The following is an 8,745-nucleotide window of genomic DNA, read 5'->3' on the forward strand; positions in this document are numbered from 1 at the left end:
AACATTTTTTATTTATTTTTGTGTAAGTACATTGTGTAATAATCATGAAAACAGAATTCATATTGTTTGAGGTGTTTAGTAATTTATGTAAAGGTCATGTTGTTTATTGCATTATGCACTACCTCATTACGTTTCTTTGAAGAGACAGCTGTCACTCCGCAGATGATTGCTGCCTCTCCAGTGACATTACATGTAATTCAAGTGTGACACAAGGGGATACAAATGGCAGGCATACATAGATTATATCCAAGCATGCATATGACATATTGATATATTCACCATATCTGACAGCAGGTGCCCACACATTTTTTTTCTTTTCTTCTGTGAGCACATGACAGGCAAATAAGTGGTGGTGGGAATGCAAACTGTATTGATGATGAGTTTGTTGTTGCCTTTAGCAAAAATACCCAGGAGGATGTTCTTCCCTGGGATTATGGCTGTGATGTTGGTGCAGCACCAAAGCACCCATAATCACAGAGAACATCCTGAAGGTAACTGCAGCTTCATTACAATGGCTGCTCAAGTCTGGAAAGTTTTTCTCTGAATTTGTTGGTTTGAAAATAAGACATTTTGAGATGTTTTAAATTTGAATCTGTTCAACAACAAGTTTTTACTTTACTTTAATAACCAAATTTCTAAGACAGAAATCATGCTAACCATGCTAATTTTCGAGTTCACAATTGTATGTTGTACCTCTACTGTGACATGTTTAGATGCTTAACTGTTCAGAAAGCTATTTATTTTTCTCATACTGTCTGTGCTGCAGCACCTCTTTTCATCCTCTGTCTGAAACCAGAGCATGGTCTGCTATGATTGGGTAGATGGCTGACTCTGTTGTGATTGTTCAACCGCTTAGATATGTTTCGGAAATGTCCTGCCCCTTAGCCTGTCACGTACAATGTGTTGGAGCGCTAGCTAATAGAAGCTCAGGTGTTTCAAAGGTAAACAAAGGAGTCCAAAAGAGGCGTTTCTGGAAGACGAAGGATTGTGTGGGAAAAAGTCCCTCTGGAGGGGACTTTGGGATTTTACCTTTGCATACCATTTACGTGCACAAAAACCTGTATACGTATAGCTGTATGGACTCAGTTAGTGTTTAAATTGATTGTATTCATACATATGTATTTGGTGAGTCATCCAAATTCATTATGTACAACATTTGATAAAGCTTGAACAATTCCTATATAGAATTCGTATAAATTCCTATCAATCACCACATAGTTGGGTAGTCTCCACCACACAACATCTAAACACTGTGTTTTACCATTTAACTTTGGATGGCAATTAAATTGTTAAGAGCTTGATTAGTTGTGAAATATGGAAATTATCTTCCATTTAATTGGAGTGTAAAGTAAAGGACTTTAATGTGTACCTTATTGACAAAAAAATGTGTTCAATGAGTGAGCTAAAAGACCTTCAGTTTATTTCAAGTTACACTCTAGTTTGAAATGGTCTCTTCATGGATGAACATGGAGATCGCAGCAGAACTTATGTTTGTGGAGTAGACCATTAGACCCATTCAAAGGTGCGTTTTAGTTGTTATTGAAACTCTGGTGCAAACATGAGGTTGAATGCCAATTAGCATCGTTTTATGACTTTAAAATGTAAAAAGGACATTGATATTTGAGGTTTAAAGCAACAGGAGTAGCCTTTTCAAAATCCAGAGGCCTCAAATACAACAGTTTGGTCATTGGCCCTACGCTTGAAACTAAATTTATACGTTGGCATTGTTTTGACAGTAAAGTAAACAATAGAAACTTGACCAAAACTGTTTTTGGTCAAGTAACATACTTAACTTACATTAGATATGAAATATACTACGTGAAAAAGGTTGTTGTAGCATTTGCCCCATTCTTTGCCTGGAAGTTGTTTCCTGTGAGCATTAGAGATAACTTCACGAAAAAAAGACAGTGTATGCATGTAACATTACAAAATGACGAATGCGAAACTGCTGACAAAGGGTTGTGGTCATAATTTAAAATGGAGGGCCACTGATCAAGCTGCTCTATTTGACAAATTGAGAGAAAATGTTGAAAAGTTAAATCTGCGCCCAAACTGCAGGATCATAGTTTATTTTGCGTATTTGGAAGTATCAAATATGGAAATTGCGGATACAGACAAACGTTATCGACAAACAGTACAATAACTTCACTGTTGGTCAGTATCCATGTATCGCTTGTACCTTGGCCATCGAATCTATTACGATAAAAACAATAAATTGTAGTACTCAAAAGGTTTTTACCTATTCGAAGCAAATATACCTGCACATTTTTTTTTTCTGAGTTTGTATCTTTATGGTTTATTGCATTGCACGGCTATAACTACTGCTACTGTTAATCGCTCAGGATAAAACCATCAGCTGAATTAAATGCTGAGGTCACAAACAGGGTTGGTTATTGCCATTGAACCTTGAATGACCCAATTCATTCATTTTTACATTATTTGGCTATTAAGCCACTTCAGCGTTTGTTTTCATCAAGTGGACACCATACATTATTTAGTTTACCAATGTGAGCATCAGCATGATGTGGTGTATATGTGGCAGAGCCTGAGCGACAGCGTGCAATTTGAGCTGTGCCCGTCGGGTTTGGTTTTTCTTGCTGGATCTCTTTGCTCCCTGCTGAGGCTGTTCTGGTGAGAAAGTCTCTGAACTGGGTCACAGCTGTGCGGCACACAGTGGCACCGTGGCACATTTCTATGTGAGTGAGGACTATCTGAAGGCCGGGGGAGAAAATGAGCGTGCTTGTTAAACTGCCCCCCCTCGAAGTAAGATGAGAGGAGTGAGAAGCCGGAGCAATAAATCATTAATCCACCATAAAGGGGCTAGGGGAAGAAAGGCAACGTCTCTCTGTCTTTTAAAGTGAGGCGGAAGTATGGCACTGCAACTCGTGCTTTTGCCACCTCAGTATGGCCCTCCGGAGATAGAGAGAAACTGGAGGGAAACAAATACACAGTCTGGCGAAGTGGAAAAACTACAAAACAAACAAAACATGCTAGATTTTTTCTTGGAAGGGCAAAGGTGATGCTCAGTTGGGGGGTATTGCTCCCATAACCCTGTTTTTTGTCTCTTCTTTCATCACTGCAAGCAGTCAAAACCTCTGCTGCACATCAACTAAACTCTTACAAGTGATGTTTAACTAGGTCGTATCGTAAAAGTAGAAACTATAAAAAATAGATAAGGTTAACTAAAACATTACAAAGTAAACTTAACCATTTAATAATGTATATATGCAAAGCTGAAAGATTTAATTCCCTTCCGGCTTGACTCCGGTGAGTTGGAGGTCTTGCATTAAATGACTTTGCCTTGCCCTCAATTACCACCGGGAAAAAGGATCACCGAATCTGAGCCGAAGTGACGCAAATGCCCAGGTTATAAATTTGTATAATCTATAACTTTTTTGGACCAGATTGTCATTAAGATAAGCTCTCATGCGCTCATTGTATTAATGACTAAATCGAAAGCGTGACCACATAGCTGCAAAGGCTTTGAGGAAATGTTCATGATCAGCATTAATGTCGGGGGTCTGATGGGTCAGGTCCAAAAGGTCTCAAAAGCCAAGTTGAAGATTTGAGAAAAAGGGAATCAATTTCCCTCCCTGCTGACAGAAAGTAGAAGCCTGCTGTGAATCTTTGGCTCCAGCTTTTGATTTATAAAAAAGGAAGAAAACGCTAGCAAAACAGATTCTTGCTTAGGTTTTTTATTTTTTTTCCAGGCCTGCGCTTTCCCCTGGTTACTATTTTTTTAAATGAATGCATGTACTATTTTTTATGTTTGTTTGGAACCCAGAAAGTAAGTATTAAAGTAGCCACTGGGGTTCTTAAGAAACAAATAAACAAACCCACACCAGCTCACATGGGCTTGGAGACTTGAAGGCAAAGGAAAACATGGTTCTCAGAGGTTTTGAATAAATGAAATGAAGAGAGAAACAAAGCTTTCAGCTGCCTCAGCATGAAGAAATGCAGTAACTGCATTCAGTGGGAGAGTCTGCTGTGAAACATGAAATTAACTTTTCTAAAAAACCGTTAAGCTTAATGCTAAGGTGGGGATTCTATAATTTGCTGTCAACCAAAGAATGAGTGCCAACCTAATTTATACATAATCTGTATCCAAATAAATAGCATAATTTAAATGAATAAAAACTACTAACCTAACATCACAAGTAGACTTTAACGTAGTAGTTTTCTGTTCCAATCATTGTACAGGTTGGTAAAGTCATATAGCTCCAGGTATTCTACCTTAAAGATCGCAGCTAAAGGATTACTTGGATCGGACCGTTGTCAAATCATCACTGGGGTCCCACAGGAATCTGTCCTGGGACCCCTCCCCTTTTTCTCTGTATACCAATTCACTTGGCTCTCTCCTTTGCTCTCATGACTGTTCCTGTCACAGCTTTGTAGATGATTCATCATGATCTTTTCCCTGCTGTGAAATCCAGGTTGTTGTACGAGTTAATTATTGTTTTTCTTACATCTCTCAGTGGATGTCTGTGCACCACGTGAAGCCCAATCTAAACAAGACTGAAGTGCTCTTCCTTCCAGGTAAAGACGCTCCCATCCACAACCTTTCTATCCACATTGGCATCTCTGGTCTTTGCCTGACTCAGAATGTGCCTGACACTGGATGATCAACTGTCCTTCACTTCTAACATCGCTGCCACAACTAATTCATAATGATGAACTCTTTACAACATCAGGAGGGTACGCCCCTTCTGACCCAGAAGGTACCACACAACCTGGTCAAGGCTCTTGTAAACTTACACCTTGGATACCGCAACTCCCATGGCCCAGGTACCCTTCAGCCAAAACCATGCCTGTTTGCAATCCTGCCACCAGAATGGTTTAACAGGCTCCCCCTTTAAATCAGGGCAGCAGAACATTTGCTCGATTATAATATCATTTGTTTTGCACGTATTTGCTCATGAACCATTGTATTGAAAATACATATATTGGTGCTGATTAAGGTCATTAGCATTTAAATTTGGTATCCCTACCAAATGTTAAGATAATTCCTCCGATCAAACTAGTTGATGAAATATTCCCATGAGGAGGAAAGGGGCAGGGCAATTTATCTTGTCATCGACCAAGCCATTCCACTTCCATGGTAGAAAATTGATGTGGAAATTGTAGTTTTTTTGGCAAAGGCCTTAGATAATTCTGGGAAATAGAAAGGTACCCTGACCTGTTGACACGGCTTATAGATACAAGTGTTTGTCACCATGTGTTGCAAACCAATGGCAACCCAACATAATCTAAACATCCATTAAGTATTAGTTATGATTCTATGTTTTTTCACTCCGTTTCTCACCAACAAGTAAGTGTAGACATGTTGGAGAATCGCAGCAATGACTGATGAGTTGGGCGGACCGGGAGGCTGCTATTTTTACACGCTGTTCTATTGAAAGGGTTGACATGGTGTCCTTTTAAATAGAGGTCAGGTCCTCTGCTCACAGTCAGCTCCTCTGTTTAACTGCTGCACTAAAAGGACTGGATGGGGCCAGATTTATTTGACAGGTCTGGAAATGAACAGCCTTTTCTTTATTACACAATACACAAAACCCAACAAACTTGGGAGTACAGTCTGCACTTTTGAAGTTATGTTTATAATTATAGTTCAAATATTCTAGGGACCACATTTTTCAAATTATTTCATAGAGGGTGTGTTTTTTTGCAAAATCCTACCCATGCACATATCCCTCAAGTTGGATAACCATGATTTCTTGTTAATATCAACCTTTGGGCATTAAATGCATGCCAGTGAAACTGCATACTTCTAGCCTGGCAAACCAGACCTACATCAAGATGTAGGTGTGGGCACACACTATTGGCAGGGCTCAACCCAAGGGGTGGGATAAACGGTTGTCTATCAAATTCCCTCTGCAACCAATAGGATAACCCTACAACTAATCAGAGCAACGAAGAAGGTGACGTAGTCAAAGCAACGGAAAAGAGTCCTTGGGCAACTGTTCTGCGTATGGTGTGTTGTGTATGATGCTGATTCGAAAGACTGCTGTTGGCCAGCAGCCGGCATCTTCTTTATTACATGTAGCAGAGACGGGCAGGAACTACAAGCGGAACGGTCGCAACTCTTTCATTACTTTAAGCCCGCCCACTGACAATCACACGATGTGATTTGCCAAATCAGTTAGGGTTTTGCAGCTTGCGATCTAACGACGAGTTTCTAGGCTGAACTCTGGCTGCAAATTAAATTTGCTACCGCTAGTGTGCGTCTAGCTTTCTAGGCTAGCATACTTCCTTTTTGCTGGAAATATTTAATTTATTCCTCTGCTGCTATTCCAGGATAACGATCATTATACTATAGGTGACCAACATGCTTGGTTTTATTATTTGTTTTTATTTGTTTATTTAGCTTTTTTTTGTAAGGGTTCTCTCAGTGTATGTTATACTTCCTTCCTTGTTATACAATCCTTAAAATGATTTCTCATTATGTTCTGTGGATCCTCATCTGAAGAAACCCAATGTTTCAGCTGTTGCCAATCACCCGCTAATTGTAACACAACCTTGCAGCTATTAGCCCTCCTTGGCCAGGCTTGCCATTTGCTGATTACTGTATACCCACTATCTTATTAATGTAAATCCTTGAAAGAACATATGGCAGAGGCACAATATTTGTTTTGCAGCCTTTTCACACGGTATCAGTCCATTCCAAAGCTTTATAGATATTTTTAATGAGTCTTAACCAACCAACAAAGAAGATGATTTATTAATCCATCCTGCTGCCCGCTTAAATGATATATAAATAAGCAAATACATTAAAAGAAAATGTGTTTTTTTTTTGCAGCCGGATGAGGCCCCAGCTGAGGTGAATATGCTGCATTTTAATTTACTGTTTGGGAACAGAGGTCATCCATCTATGTTTGCATCTCAACAACTATAATTTAGACCCTGTACTTATCTTGTCTGCACCAGGTGATGTATAATGCTCTTTTTCTTTGTCGACTCCTTTGTTATAAATTAATCTGTGAGCCTTTCCCATCCCTCATTATGGTGTTGTTTGACTGCATCCATAGGCAAAGAAATATATATAATTGATAGCAGGCCAACTTTATTGATTTATATAGGAGAGATGTCTTGTTATCATATTTGCACAGACGGTAGCTGACATATTTCTTCATGACAGACCTTGTTTATCATTTGTATTTCTGCAGTGTGTGTGTCTCAGGGCATCACTTTGGGAATCGAAATGAGTTCAGTGTGCAGTATTGCGACAATGCAGTGAATGCAAATTTCTGCACAGACACATTTACCCACAATTTCTGTACTTCTTTCCTCCCATATAGACACAGGGAAGATGTTCCCTGTAACCTCATCACTCTTGGCTGCGGCCAATCCGAAGACCTCATCCTGTGTCATGCTGCTTGGGCACCTGCCAATTTGTCCTCATTTGAAAAAATCTCCTGGGTTGATAAATGGCCGACCTCTCTTATACCATGACTAACAGAGTGCCCACCGTGCACAGGGTCGCAGGAGAGGTGTTCAATCTTGTGTGCGGAATAATAATATACGTATCGGCCAGCTGGGTGAGCCTGCAGATTCCAAGAGGACATATTAGGCTCATGCATGACTTGTTTACCTTTTCAAAAAGGCCTTAATTTTACTCATACTGCCTGTGCTGCAGTACCCTCTGTCTGAAACCAGAACCCAGTCTGCTCTGATGCTTAGAGATGTCCCGCCTCTTAACAAATTAAGTACAATGTGTTGGACCCAAGCCCCCAGTCGTACTAAACTCTAGTACGTGACGTCATTTTTGCCCAGAAATACTTTTTCCCATTGACCTACACACTGAAAGGAGGATCTGTAAATCAGGGTCAACTTTTTTTGTTGTTGAATAAACCTGTCATGATTCCTGTTTTATTTTGAAATGTTTTCCCCTCTTGTGTCATGTTTAGTTTCACTTCCTGTCTGCTTTTCCCTCCTGTGCCTGATTGTGTCATTGTGTTCACCTGTTGCCCCTGTGTTTCTCCTCCCCTCTCCAGCTGTGTCTTGTCTTGTGATTACCCTTGTGTATTTAATCTTAGTTCCGCTTTTGTCTCTTGTCCGGTCGTCGTCCTTCATGTGTCAAGTTAAGTATTTTTCATGTCCTGTATTCCCCTAGCTTTGTATTTTCGTTAACAGCTTTCTTTAATAAAGCTTGCGTTTAGTTCAAACCCCCATACCTGCCTCCCCTTGTTTCTCTGCATTGGGTCCTTTACCACAACCCTGACAAAACCACCCAGTACAAAGACTTTTGACATGACGTAGAGAAACTCCATCCGGAGAGAACTTTGGGATTTCAGCCTTTGCAGACCATTTACATGCTCAACATCTATATCACAGACTACAGGAGAGGAAATATCCAAACAGCAACATAGGGCCTCTTTAAGTCACAGCACCACCTGTTCAAACCCCCTCCCTCTTACTTGGTTTCATCTAACTCTCAAACAATGTTACCTGATTTACTGCAATGCTTTTTCAATTCAAAAGTATGGAACTAAGGAGAGGAGATCTTGCTGTCTTGAAGCCTGAATCGATGGTGGATCAATATAGTGCACTCCATTGTCTCCGTGTGAAAAAAGTTCTGCAGAGGCGTCTAGCTCTTATCGGCCGGCAGCAATCAGCCAGTCAAACTATAATAGACTGATGTCTGTTTAATTAACTATTTAAAATAAATTAGTTTGACCTTCCTGAAATAGTACATCCTCTGCAAATGTTTATGCCACACTCTGATTATTTTTCACATCACCTTAACCT

At 39.9% G+C, this 8,745-nt stretch overlaps 1 long non-coding RNA gene across 1 annotated transcript; it reads left to right on the top strand.

The window, feature by feature from the left end:
- Positions 1-6,160: 6,160 nt before the first annotated feature.
- LOC134878738 (uncharacterized) lies at positions 6,161-8,049 on the top strand. Its single transcript, XR_010167714.1, has 3 exons — positions 6,161-6,316; positions 6,797-6,817; positions 7,296-8,049. It is a non-coding gene; the product is annotated as an uncharacterized LOC134878738 (long non-coding RNA).
- Positions 8,050-8,745: the final 696 nt, after the last annotated feature.

This window comes from Eleginops maclovinus, chromosome 16 (genome assembly GCF_036324505.1).
Source record: "Eleginops maclovinus isolate JMC-PN-2008 ecotype Puerto Natales chromosome 16, JC_Emac_rtc_rv5, whole genome shotgun sequence".
NCBI lineage: Eukaryota > Metazoa > Chordata > Actinopteri > Perciformes > Eleginopidae > Eleginops > Eleginops maclovinus.